The following is a 13256-nucleotide window of genomic DNA, read 5'->3' on the forward strand; positions in this document are numbered from 1 at the left end:
AAAGAGCTACTTTTGTGAACGCTAACTCCAAAGCCTTTTTATTAGTATTGCTTTAGATATCTTGATCTTTCAATCTCATTAATGAAGGGGGACATAGGTTGTTGTACTCAGAGTCAAATGTAATCTATCATTGTATTTTTATTTTTTATTTAACCTTTATTTAACCAGGAAAAAGTCTCATTGAGATTAAAAATCTCTTTCACAAGAGCGTGCTGGCCAAGACAGGCAGCAGCACAATTACAGGGTTTCAGACATAAAACACTTAACAAGAATGAACATAAATACAGGAATCACAAAAAGAACCATTCATCAGAATCTGTCATAAGTCATCAGCAACAAGGCGATCAAAAAGGGCAATACGAGTTAGCTAAAACATCTACAGTCAGATATTTCTGCCTCCAGATCATTAAGACGACCTTTAAAAACATTCAAGGAAGCCAGCTCCTGGAGATTTAAAGTATCTTGCAGTATGCAGATGACAACCTGGTCTTTGTCTTTAAAATGAAAGAGGCACTAAAGATCTCAGGAGGGGTGTGAGGTCTCCTCTGAGATTCAAGGACGCCGCCATCTAGCTGCTTGTGGCGCACAGTTTTTTGGGTGTGTGTGTGTTTGTGTTTACCTCCGTCTGACTTATTTTACTGATCATTTTGTCTGACTTTTTTTTAACAGACATCATCTTTATAACTTTGAGGTGGGCTATGCTGGTAAGTCAGGATAGTCTTGGCGAGTATCAAAATTTACGATATTAATTCAGTTCTTTCAACGATTGATCCCTTCTCTCCTCATCTGCTTGTACTCACAAACCAACTTCTTAAGCCCAATGCGCTGCATGTATACTTCTTAGTTCTAACCTTATTTTTTAACCCTATTATGAGCTGTTAGTTCCCCATGTTCCGGTAATCAAGTTTTTTTCTGCTTTTAAAATTATACATTCCACATTTATCAAGTAAAGACATTAAAATGTAAAACATCAGTCGCCATTCTGCCAAGGCAACGGTTGATGTTACTACACAATGAAACAATGTATCACCCCTAACGTGTGCGTAGGCGTGTGTTTTATACCTCTTTGCAGATCCCTGTCAGCACATGTGTGTTTTTCCTTTCATGCGTGGGTGTTTTGTATGTGAGGATGGCTTTGTACATGCATGCAAAGGTTTGTCGTTATGCGTCTGTGTCTCTGCACTGAAATGGGTTTTGTTCCACTGCTCCTAACAAGGAACACCTGCAGCTATGTTCTCCCCTGTGAATGTTAGTATGTGTATGTGTGTGTGTCCTATGCAGTTAGACACACCCTGTAATACCAGGGATAACAACTCAATATGGACACAAGCTACACGCACACAAACAGTCTCTCTTTCTATCACACACACACACATACACATATATATTTATACATGTTGTTGTTGAGAAAACTTTAAATTACTGCCATTATAGTCAGTAGATACAGGCAGATCATTTGTCTTGGCAGTAGGTTGAAAATAGATAGAAACAAACATTAACCAGCTTTAATTATTAGACAAATGTAATCCTGCAACTTGAACTGGCTAAACTCAGTGTGAAACCTTGCTGTGAAAAATGTAATGTTCTGAACATTGACTTCACCCAAAATACTTCCTAAGGTGGAAAATGCATTTTTTTGAAGCGTCCTCAACCTGTGTCATAACCTCCACCACTCGCAGTGGTCATACCTCTCAGTTAAACTGCCTGATAGAAACTTACATTTGGTAGCATCTGTGTTTTGAGGGTATTAATAAAACATCCTGGAATCAAGATTGGAATGCACCCCTCTTTGAAATCATATATTAAACCCTTCTTGTGTCAGCATACGCATTAATTCCTTGTTTCCTTGTGTATGTGACTGGTGTCCTGATGCCCCTAGTGTCCTATACAAGGAAGTGCATTTCTTTTTGGATGGATAGAAACCTGATAGACGAGTAGGGAGTGAGATTCATTTTACTCAGCAGCTGTGGACAAAAATCCCCTGGGAATTCTATTTACTGTAATTGTGTTGCACATAGTTCATGCACGCTGTGTTCCGTCAGCTGCCACGGGTTTTGCTCCATCAGACGGCACGCACCTTGCACCACTTGATCCATTTCTGGAGCATGAGCGCAGCCATGAGAAGCTGTGCACACATCACAGGAGAACTACAAGATCACGCGGGAATAAAAAGAAAAATTTGAAAACAACACGTTGATAGATAGACGATAGATTAATCTGTATATTGTATATTGTGTTTTATTTTGAAAGTGACCAGATGCTGTGTGCTGTTTCTTGTCGATATTCCTCTGTTAAGCTGTGTTAACTGTGTTAACAGAGCTAACACAGCTGTTAACAGCTGTGTTAGCTCTGTTAACTATTTCAGTGGGCTCCATCAGAAATATACTGAGTGCGTATTGGTATACGCTCCAGAGACGGACAGCCTGTGATGTGAAAACAGGAACATTGACTAGACTGGCAGCGAACAGCGCCGTGGTGTGCACAATATTTTATCCATACCTACCAAACAACACAGGTGTATATTCTTTATGCATAGCAAGTCAACGTTGTTCACTTCCATTAATCTGACCATGAACATTGCTTTGTCTCATTTGCATGTAACTTACCAGTGTTTCTCGAACACGTTTTTTATGTCCCCTGATGAACTTTGATGTGTGTATTTACCCAGTGTGTACGTCTGTATTTGTCAGACTACGTTTAGGTGGGTAGGCCCGCTCACTTTCCTGTCCATTCTCATCTAACTGCTTGTGGCACACTCTTTAATGTGTGACGTTTGTGTGTGTGTGTGTGTGTGTGTGTGTTTTTGTGTCTACCCCTGTCTGACTTGTTGTGACACACTGTGCACGTGTCTCAGTGTCTGTCCCAACATGACTCTCCTAAGTTAGTGTGTATGTGTCTGTGTGTATTAGTATTAGTAGCTTGTCTGTGTCTAATCTTTTAACACTGTGTGTTAATTTATGGCGTCAGTGATAATTTGGCTGTGCGTGCCAACTCCCTCATCGAGAGGATTGATAATTAAATTTCCCAGAAAATAACAACGGCACACACACACACACACACACACACACACACACACACACACACACACACACACACACACACACACACACACACACACACACACACACACACACACACACACACACACACACACACACACACACACACACACACACACACAGCAAACAAGCTTAGAGAGATCTGACAAAGTGACAGCACGAGAATGCAGAAATAAACAGTTTATGAAATGAGAAGACATGCAGGATTGTTGGTAGGAAGAGTTCAGAACAAAGAAGGGTGAACAAGTGGGAAAATCAAAGAAATTAATGAAAAAAGGGTGTGGGGTGGGAGAGATTGAGAGGGTGCAATGGTGAACTAAGAAAGTGAGAGGAAGGATCATGAGAGAGTTGGAGAGAGAGAGCGGGTTGGAAATGCCAGGAGACAGTGTGCGGTAAATAAAAAGCTCTTTATGGCCGGCTGAGCAATTTAGTGGATTATCCCTTTACAAAGGTCAATGCCGGTTTTTGGAGCCCTACCAAAACAACAACAACAGTGAGCAAACAAGAAAGAAAAAAAAAAGCCCCTCACTGACACAAGTTGTAAATTGCATGACCAGAAAACAAAGATGCCAACAATGACAGAAGCTCAACAGACAGCACAGTGATGAAGTGAACAGTGTAAGCAAATGAAAATGGACCATTGAAAAGAAATATAACAAGCTTAAAAAGGTAAAAAAAAAAAAAAAAAATCCCAAAACAGGAGCTGATGAAAATGGAGTGTGATGCGATTGGACACATAAAGAGAAACACAGGGCTTATGACAGTTTGTGGATGTTTTACTAGAAGATTTGCACACTAAAGGTCGCTGCCAGGAGTGGATGAGAGCCAGAATGCAACAGAAAGACAACGTGAAACCAACAATTATGGAATAGCATTCCCAATGACATGTTGGTGATTCTGAATATTTGGTTTTGGTTTAACAGAGAACAAACCAAAAAACTAAAGCCTGTTTAAACCCCTAAGTATTGTTTTATAGAGCAAGTTTACAAGCCTAATCTCATGTGATGACTTCATACAAATAAACCACCAAATAGCATTATTCTGCTGCTCGAGCTGGTTATTCATTGAGCATACTTCCGTGAGCTAAGACAGAAAGTAAAGTGAATTTCCTATTCATGTCATTTGCTTGATTGCAGCCACTAGACAGTTTGCACCATCAACAACAAACTATTATCTAAGTCTCTCTGTTTCACACACACACACATTCCACAGAAAACACAGCAGGCCAAATTATTCTCAGAGGCAGGCATAGTTGTATGTAATGTAACTCCAGTGAAGGTCACATGTGCAAAATATACTTAACCATGTTTTTAACACTAATATGTGTTTTTTTACAATAACAGTCCATCCTCTCCGTATTTTGCCTGCTCCACTTTTTTGAAGATGTGTGTTCAAACAGGCAGTTTTGCCAGTTGACTTGTTCCATATAAAGAAAACTGAGTCTGACATTTAATGTCAAGACGAGCGGATGTTCAAACCTTCAGGCCTGTTTTATTGGACACAACACAAACACACATATGTGACAGGACATGTCAAAACTACTCACAAGAGATGAAACTGGTGATAAGACAAGTTCAGCGCATTGTAAGAAAGGTCGGCAGTAAGAGTCCTTTATGAAGAACGCACCATGGCTCCTATGGTGTATGTAGTTTTTGGACTACTTTTACCTGAAAACTCACAGAGAAAAAGATGTGGAGAGTGCATGAACACGGGCTGTACATGTTACCATGCCGCCCAAAAACTACACTTTTATCAAGTCGTCTAGAGACCCACTGACCTGCTCCCCTGCTCACTAGTTGTCTTGATTTGAGATGTTTCATTAAAAGAACAAGGTTTATTACAAACACAGTGCATCACTGTTGTCTTTGTATGAATGATTTTGACATATTGGGGGGAAATGCTATTTAAAAAGTGGCATCGCCTACCTGGTCGGGGTCAGCCCTATGTTCCCACAAGATTTTTCTTAAAATTAGGGTTAGGGTTAGTGGTTAGGGCAAGGGTTAGGGTTAATTGGGTGTAATTGGCGATCAAATTGGGAGAAAGGGGGATAAAATCTGATACAAATTTATGAAAAAGTGTCTCGAGATGACACTTGTTATGAGTAGACGCTATACAAATAAAAATTGATTGATTGAATTGATTGAAACTCATTCTTCAGTTAGATCAGCTGTTTTCATCCCATCAGCCTCAGGTGACATCATCAGCCATATTCCCATCAACCCCAGTCTTCCCGGTTCAATCAGCTCCTTCATCCCACAGGCCCAGATGACATCATCATCCTCCTCCACCACTAGTGTCTGGAATCCACAGGGGGATAGGTCTTGCTTCCCGCTCAGGGCAGAAATATTTGATCACCCTGTCGAGTACAAGCATCGACGATTCTCTTACAATAATTAAATATCACATATGTAAAACAAATATTTATCTTTGATTCTTTTACTTGTCTCTCCTGATTGAAATGTACTTTACAGGTGTCATTTAAATGTCAAAATAATTCAGCTTGATTCTGGCCTGCACAGATCATTTTCTATTGAAGACTTAGAAGGTAGAGTGCTGTATGGAGAAGCAGCAAAGCTGGAGCATGGAAGAGAAGAAAGATCATAGAAAAAGTTGAAGAGAAAAAGAGAAAAGAACAGGAACGAATGAGCGAGAGGATCAGTGAACGTTTTTTTAATCAGAACTAAATGAGGGAGAATGAGTGGGCAATAAAAGGAGAGACGGGAAAAGGATTATAGCGGCCAAGGAGTGAGAGACAGAGGCGGGTCATTAAAAAGTCTCTAGTGGAATAAAATAAGGCATTATCATCTGAATGCAGGACTTAATACTCCCGCTTGTGAAAAGGTGGGAGACATGCATACATACACATATCTTATATCTTCTTATCCACATCTTGGTAGTCACACGTTGGCTTTTGTTTTTTATCTCCACATTCCTTTTTAATGACAATACATTATGTATTCCATTTCTTATACTCCCACTGAGATCATACATGTTTTATCCAAAGACCTGGCCAACCACCATTCAACAAACAAAGAATCTGATTTTATAAAGCAGTATCAGACAGAAAAAAAAGAAAAGTAAGGAACAGTAGAGAACAAACGTTGGCCTGATTATACATTCTAAAGCCTTGTGAGCATTATGGGTAACCTGTTGATTGTCAAGACCCCCTGCAGGCTACTGCACAAAGCTTTGATGAGGGCAAACCTAGCCATTAGCGTTTCAGTCTATACAATGTAGAAGCAAGTAACGAGCAAGTCTTCATACCTGACCTCCAAATCTCAACCAACACTGTAAAAACTTATATCATACCAAGTATTTTTGTCTGATTTCCAATTCACTTAATAGAAGCCTGATTCTCCTGACCAGTCCAGATAAACGTCTTATTTCTAGATATTACAGGCTAAAAATAAAGCCTGAATTGCTTGCTTGCATTACAGCGCGGTCACAATTGGCCATCTGTACCGTGCCGAAGCACGCTTCAACCCTAAAGTCCAGTTTGTTTGACCAGTGTGACCGCTCCGTATCGTGCTCAGGCACGGTACACTTCCTTGGCTTTGGCACACTTCAGAGAGGTGTGCTTCAGCACGGTACACTTCATGCACGAGCACAAGCATGCAGGTCTGCTTTATAGAACAAAATGGATGTAATGTAGACACATTACATGTGTAGACACAACGCTGACAGCCTTCATTATGGAGAAATCCAGAGTTTCATGTCTGTATCTGACTAACATGACTCAATATAAGACACAAAGTAGCTGTCATGTTCTCTGTGTTGTTCTCCGATGTGCGGCCGCGGACTCGGCCGTGCGTCTATTTTATTTTTTAATTTATTTATGGCTGTGTCTGATTAAAATGGCTTAAAATAAGCTGCAAAGTCAGTAAAGTAGATGTCATGTTCTGTGATTTTCTCTGATGTGCAGACGCGGACTCGACTGCGCGTCTCTTTTTCTCTCTCTCTCGTGCAGGCCAGCGTGGGGATGGCGAGCAGGGGCCAATCGTGCTTGAGTACAGCACGGTACAGATGGCCAGTGTGGCCTTAGAGTCCCTTGCTCTTAGAGTCCTCCCTGACTCCACCCACATCTAAGTGCAACAAGGAGAGCACAGCCAGCAAAGGGAAACAAACAGAAGAGGCCAACCCTGAGGCCGTCACAAATAGCTGCCAGTGTAGTAAGAAAAACATTGATTTATTAAGTTTCTTAGAATAAGACATGTCATACTCCTCTGTTAGTGGTCAAAACATTATTGGTCTACCAGATGTATTACTACAAAGTACAGGACGAGGCTCCATCGAAATCAGAATAAGTTTGAAAGATTATATAAACACATAATTTTATATGAAAATCAAGCAGAGTGATTTTTCCTGTTTGTTCTTTTACATACAGATCAGCATTGAACAATAAAATAATTAAGAAATGTCATGGCTCTGGCCTTGTCAACAGCTTCCCTTGCTCGTATAAAGTTAACAAGTTTTACAACTGGATTCACAACATGATTAAACTGCAATACAGACTTACACAGAGATTCCTGATGGATGATGCAGTGAAGGAAAATAACATCCTGGTCAGGGTTTTCCTCTTTCACTTTATCCTGGATTCTTTTCTGCAGCAGACACCTGGTTATACAAGTCCTCTCCTCACGTTTTTCCTTGCAGGGACTCCATGGTCAAAAACTCCTCCGTTATCTCAAAACTGTCATTAATCCCTCGGATAAAAATTAGGAGCTGAGCAGTGTCTTTCACGTCATTACTTTCATCCAGCGCTAGTGAATATAACTTAAAGGACTCAGCCTTTTTGTTTAATTCGCTGGCTATATCTTCGTCAATCAGTTCCACACAGCGAGTCACAGTCCTGCGTGATAAACTGATTTTTTCAAACTGGCCTTGGCTCTCCGGACACAAGAGACCTGCTGTCTCTACCATGCATTCTTTTAAAAACTCGCCTTCGGAGAAAGGCTTGCTAGCCTTTGCTAATTTGAATGCCAGCAAAAAACTTTGGTAGTTGACTCTTGAATCGCAGTTTGTTGGTGAAAAAAATGTTGCTGAGTCTGTAAATTAGCCTTCAACCTCTGAGCAGCAGCCGCCCGTTCTTGCGTGGACTGCTTGCTAGCGTAGTTAGCATGCTTCGTAGCAAAGTGACGGCTGATATTGTACTCTTTGAAAACTGTGACAGTTTCTTGGCATATCAGGCATACAGCTTTTGATCAGACTTCAGTGAAAAAATATTTTGTTGTCCACTCCGTATTAAACACTCGGCATTCACTGTCCACTTTTCTTTTCTTTGATCCGCTCATTTTTACAGAAGGGCTCATACGGGTTCATAGGGCAAAGTGAAGAAGGGAATAATACACCACACTCTGAAGTGCGCCATCTATTGGGGAAACGCAGGCATTACAGGGGAAAACGAACAAGGTTTAATTATAATAAAATTTTATTTAATAATAATAATATCATTTGGACAAGTTCGGCGGGCCGGATTAAAAAGCCCAACGGGCCGTTTGCCCGTGCCTGCTCTAGATCATCAAATCTTTAGAAAAAGCTTGAGACGTGGTCTACCGCAGTAGCTGACACAACAATGTGGCATGTGGATGGAGACCCCGCTGTATTTATACTTCTGCCCCCAACCACACACACACTCACATTCACACACACAGACAGACAAAGGTAGCAAGGGGACTTCAGCATCGTCAGTTTATTACGTTCCCGGAGGAAACTGATGCGGATCATCAGGACTTACTGTACCACTCTCGTGTCCACTGGTTAAGTTTGGGCAAAGTGTTTCAACGAGTGTGGGAGCTGAAAGAGGAGATCAGCGTATTTTTGGAGTTAATGGGGAAATCCGACAAATTTCCTGAGCTAAGCGACAAGAACTGGCTTTGTGACTTTGCATTTGCTGTGGACATATTTTCACACATGAATGAGTGTAATTAAATGAATGCATTTGGAAATCAATTTGTACAATGAGCCTTGCATATTCATGCTTTGCTACCTGTTAAAGGCCAAATCCTTTCATGTAATGGCTTTTACATGTCATTTATATTAGTTCACACAAACACTCCATCCATCTGTTCCTGGCCCGGCCCCTCTGTCAAATTTTAGAACCCATTGTGGCCCGCAAGTCAAAAAGTTTGCCCACCCCTGCTCTAGAGAGTTTTTTTTGTGCCACTATTGCTGTAATTCTCATCCTGTTTTTTTTTGCTTAAACCATCTTCCCCTTCCCTCTGAAAACCTCTGGAATCATCAACCCATCTCCATCTCTCTTTCTCTGCAATAAACCTCATTACAATCAACACCTCTGATTCTGCATTCTGCATCTGGGCCCTTATTCACTGGTCTTGACAAAAAAAATATATTACATAAAGTAGGTGGTCGTGTTTATCTTCAAGCTCCTCTGCCCTGTGCCAGGTAACCTCACATATATGTTCATAGTTCCTAAATAACTTTCCTCAAAAAGTCCCTCCACTTTCCAAAGTATTCTTCTTGGTTGTATTTTGCTGCTCATGCTTGAACTGCCGGCTACACTGCTCGACACCGCCCCTCAATATCCTGTGGTATTGGAGCTATACTTCCAGAAAAGGAATACAGGAATACGGACGGAATGAGTGCCGAGTACTGACAGAAGGCAACGTCTGTATCCATATGTATATCGGGAGTTGAACTTAATTGAGCCTTTACACACCCATGAATCGGACAGTGGGAAATTGTATGGATTAACAAATAAGTCAAATTCACCAGTTTAGATATTTTTGCATCAGCTAAAATAAAGGACCATCTCTCTGTGAGAACATTGTTTTCCTGCTTCTCACAGAGGACAAAAACAAAGACTTTTATTTCATTAGATAATGATTTTGAATAGGGAAAACATTTGCCCCCTTTCCAGGTACATTTCAGATTTAATGTCCCTAAAGTGAAAATTGGTCTAATAAGCTGTTTTTCCCATATAGGAGTGGGTAACTAAATAACTTCTGGCAAGTTTTTCTTTTATTGAATGTGTCTGAAACTTAACTTTTGGGGATCATGAAACTTGTAATATAGGACAGCAGTAAAGGGACTTTGTTGATATGCAAGAGGGGGAAAGCTGCATGCTCCCATCAGATCTGTAGTTTCCCCAAAGGTGGGAGAATATATATATTTTCATTGCATACTATGACGATGCAATAGCTACTTCAACTGCTTTATAACTTGCTCATATTCTTAATGTTATCGCAATTCATTTAAATGTCTTCCGAGAAGTGTGAAAACGTTGTGACCTCAAGTTACATTAAATAAAAAAACATATGTGGTATTTGAGGATGTGATTTTCGGCAGGCGCTCCACCAGGCACTAATTGGTCTTTAGGGAAGTAATACCATAATTTAAAAATAATTGAAATAAAATGTGACAATGCATTAACCTCAGGCTTCCAGTGACATTTAAAAGGAGTGAGTCACTGTTTGCCCTCGTTCTGCCTAACACACACACACACACACACACACACACACACACACACACACACACACACACACACACACACACACACACACACACACACACACACACACACACACACACACACACACACACACACACACACACACACACACACACACACACACACACACACACAAGGAACAGGGGAACGCATTAGCCCCTTTCACACAGCCTGTTAAAGGCAGGAGTTTTGCGTTTCTTTCTGTCTTGGCTTTCCATGCCTGTGAAGATGGCAACAGGGTTGGATCTGGATCAAAAACATGTTTTTATCAAATTTATGGAATGTCGAAACGTTCAATTTGCACTGTTATTTTAAATATACCTCTACTTTGAAATATCTCCCGCCTGCCTGTTTGACAGTTTCAGCCCAGCTGCACGTCATCTTGAAACGTTCAAACAAGGTAGCTGCAAGACAATGAAAGCAGCCAAGATAAAGAAAGAAGATATAAACCTCTCTTTTAGGAAAAAACAATTCTGCTGTGTGGAAATATTGGGGCGTCTGTGGTTCAGTTGGTTGTTTCTTAATCGGATGGTTAGGGGTTCGTTTCCCCAGCTGAACCCTGAATTGCTCCTGCTGCTTCAGTGGTGGTGTGTGAATGGAATGAGTTACTTCTGATGGATGATACTACATTTCAACCACTACCATCAGTGTGTGAATGGGTGTGAATGGGTGGGTGTGACATGCGGTGTAAAATATATATATATAAGCTCAAGTCCATTTACCATATAAAATTATTTGTTAATTGTTTTATATCATATGATTCCTTTTTTTTTACCTGCCCCCTACCCTCCAACCAAATAGATGCAGGGAGAAGGGACTTTGCTTATTCTACAAACTCATTTCACCTTTTAGTCCAAGAAAAACAACCTCTTGCAGACACCACCACAAATAGAATCGCATACTGTGGAAACAAATTAATTAGTTATTTATTTAGCTAGCTTGTAAGATAAGCCTTAGGAATAGATAGAATTACTTCTGCAAGTGAGTGTTTGCCAGCCCGTTGTTACTCTCTATGTCCATCCTCCCATTCAAATTTGCTCACTTCTTTCTTTGAAAAGAAAAAAAAAACAATTGTGATGACCATAATGTAAAACTGGAGGCCTTAGAGGGCGAGGGCATCTCTCCGCCTGATGCATATGAATACATCACAATGGCGCAGTTGTGTAAATTATTGTACCTCTTTTTATTGCTCTAGTTCCAGCATGCTACAATACAATATAAAACACACCGGGAGAGCAATATGCAACTGTTCTGTATTTCAGTATTGTGTCATCTTTGTTCAGATAGGGCTTTAAGCTGAAGGGCAAACTGAGCTTACTCACAGACATACTTATGTGTTGTTGCATTTATAAAGGCACATCAGCTATAGCGTTGGTAAAATGATACAAACACAAAGCAATGGTGTTCCAGCAAATAAAGTGAACCCTGCGCCTCGATCATTCCTCAAGCGATTTGCTGGCATTAAGATTAAGACCGAATAACTCAGAGCAGAATAAGGTTACCACCGGGGGCCACCATCTTCCCCTCAGCATCCTGAAGTGTATTAAATATCTAGGACAGAGATATTATAGTGATCTTTAAGTATATACTGCACACATCTGTTAAAGGGGTTTCCTTCAGTGGAAAGTTTGTTTAGAGGTGTGGTTCGCAGGATGAGTTATGAGTGTCAGGAAATGCTTAGATCAAAGCTAGGATCCCCCGCAGTGGAATGTAAACAAATGGACCCTCATGGTAAGAGGGTTTCCCGGGGACAGCTAGACAGGAGATTGTACCTGTGACCTGTGTTGGCCTTTAAGTTTATGACATACATATAATTGCAGAGACCCCTGCTGCTGTTGGAAAAGAGGGGTTGTCCTAAAAAACAAACAGATGTCCTCATGTGCCTTGTGTCATTGTATATAAATAGCATTCTTAGTGTATGTTCGGGAGAGATCGGTATTGGCTTCTTGTCTCTCCTGAGCAGACGTGTTCAGTGATTCTGTATCTTGTTAATAAACACTTTTGTTTGAAAGCAAGTCAGTCTCAACGGCGAATTTCTTCATCATCAAACATATCAACAACGGGAATCCACATCAATTTTGGCGTCACGAACAGGATCAGTTGGGGCCTTCTGCAGTGGACGGGAGTTTCAGTGGGAGCATTTTTCCATCACCTCAGAGCGTGAGTGTTGTTTTTACACATTGGGGAGTTGATGCTGTCTGAAATTTGGCTTCACTGTCAAAGAACTGAAGTGCAATGATGTGTTGATGTTGGAGTAATTCTCCGTCTAAATTGGGGTTTATTGAGTTTAAAAGTATATAAATAAAGGGGAATAAAATAAAAGAGAATAAAATAAAAGAGAATAAGAGATAAAGAGAATAAAATGGAAAGGTAGAGTTAGTATAAGCGCAACAAGTAACTAAAGAACAGTTAGCTAAAAAACTATGCAAGTTTAATAAGGACAGGGCCCGTATCCTTTTAACGGTAAGACATGTGTAAATTAGACACTGGATGTGAAAGTTGGCTTTGAGAAATAGTTAAATTGAGTAAAAATAAAACAAAGGGGATCCCTGGCCAGGGAAATGGGAAATTTGAGAAATTAAACGTATAATGTAGGAAATACAGAGATTAAATAGATGAGAAATAAAGAAGAGAAGTAAAAAGATGAAAAGAGAGATAAAAGAGTTTTGAGAAAAGTGGAAAAATTAAAGTGCTGAATAGAGAAACAGTGTGCATTGAAGCATGCAGTG

This window comes from Labrus mixtus, chromosome 18 (assembly GCF_963584025.1).
Source record: "Labrus mixtus chromosome 18, fLabMix1.1, whole genome shotgun sequence".
NCBI lineage: Eukaryota > Metazoa > Chordata > Actinopteri > Labriformes > Labridae > Labrus > Labrus mixtus.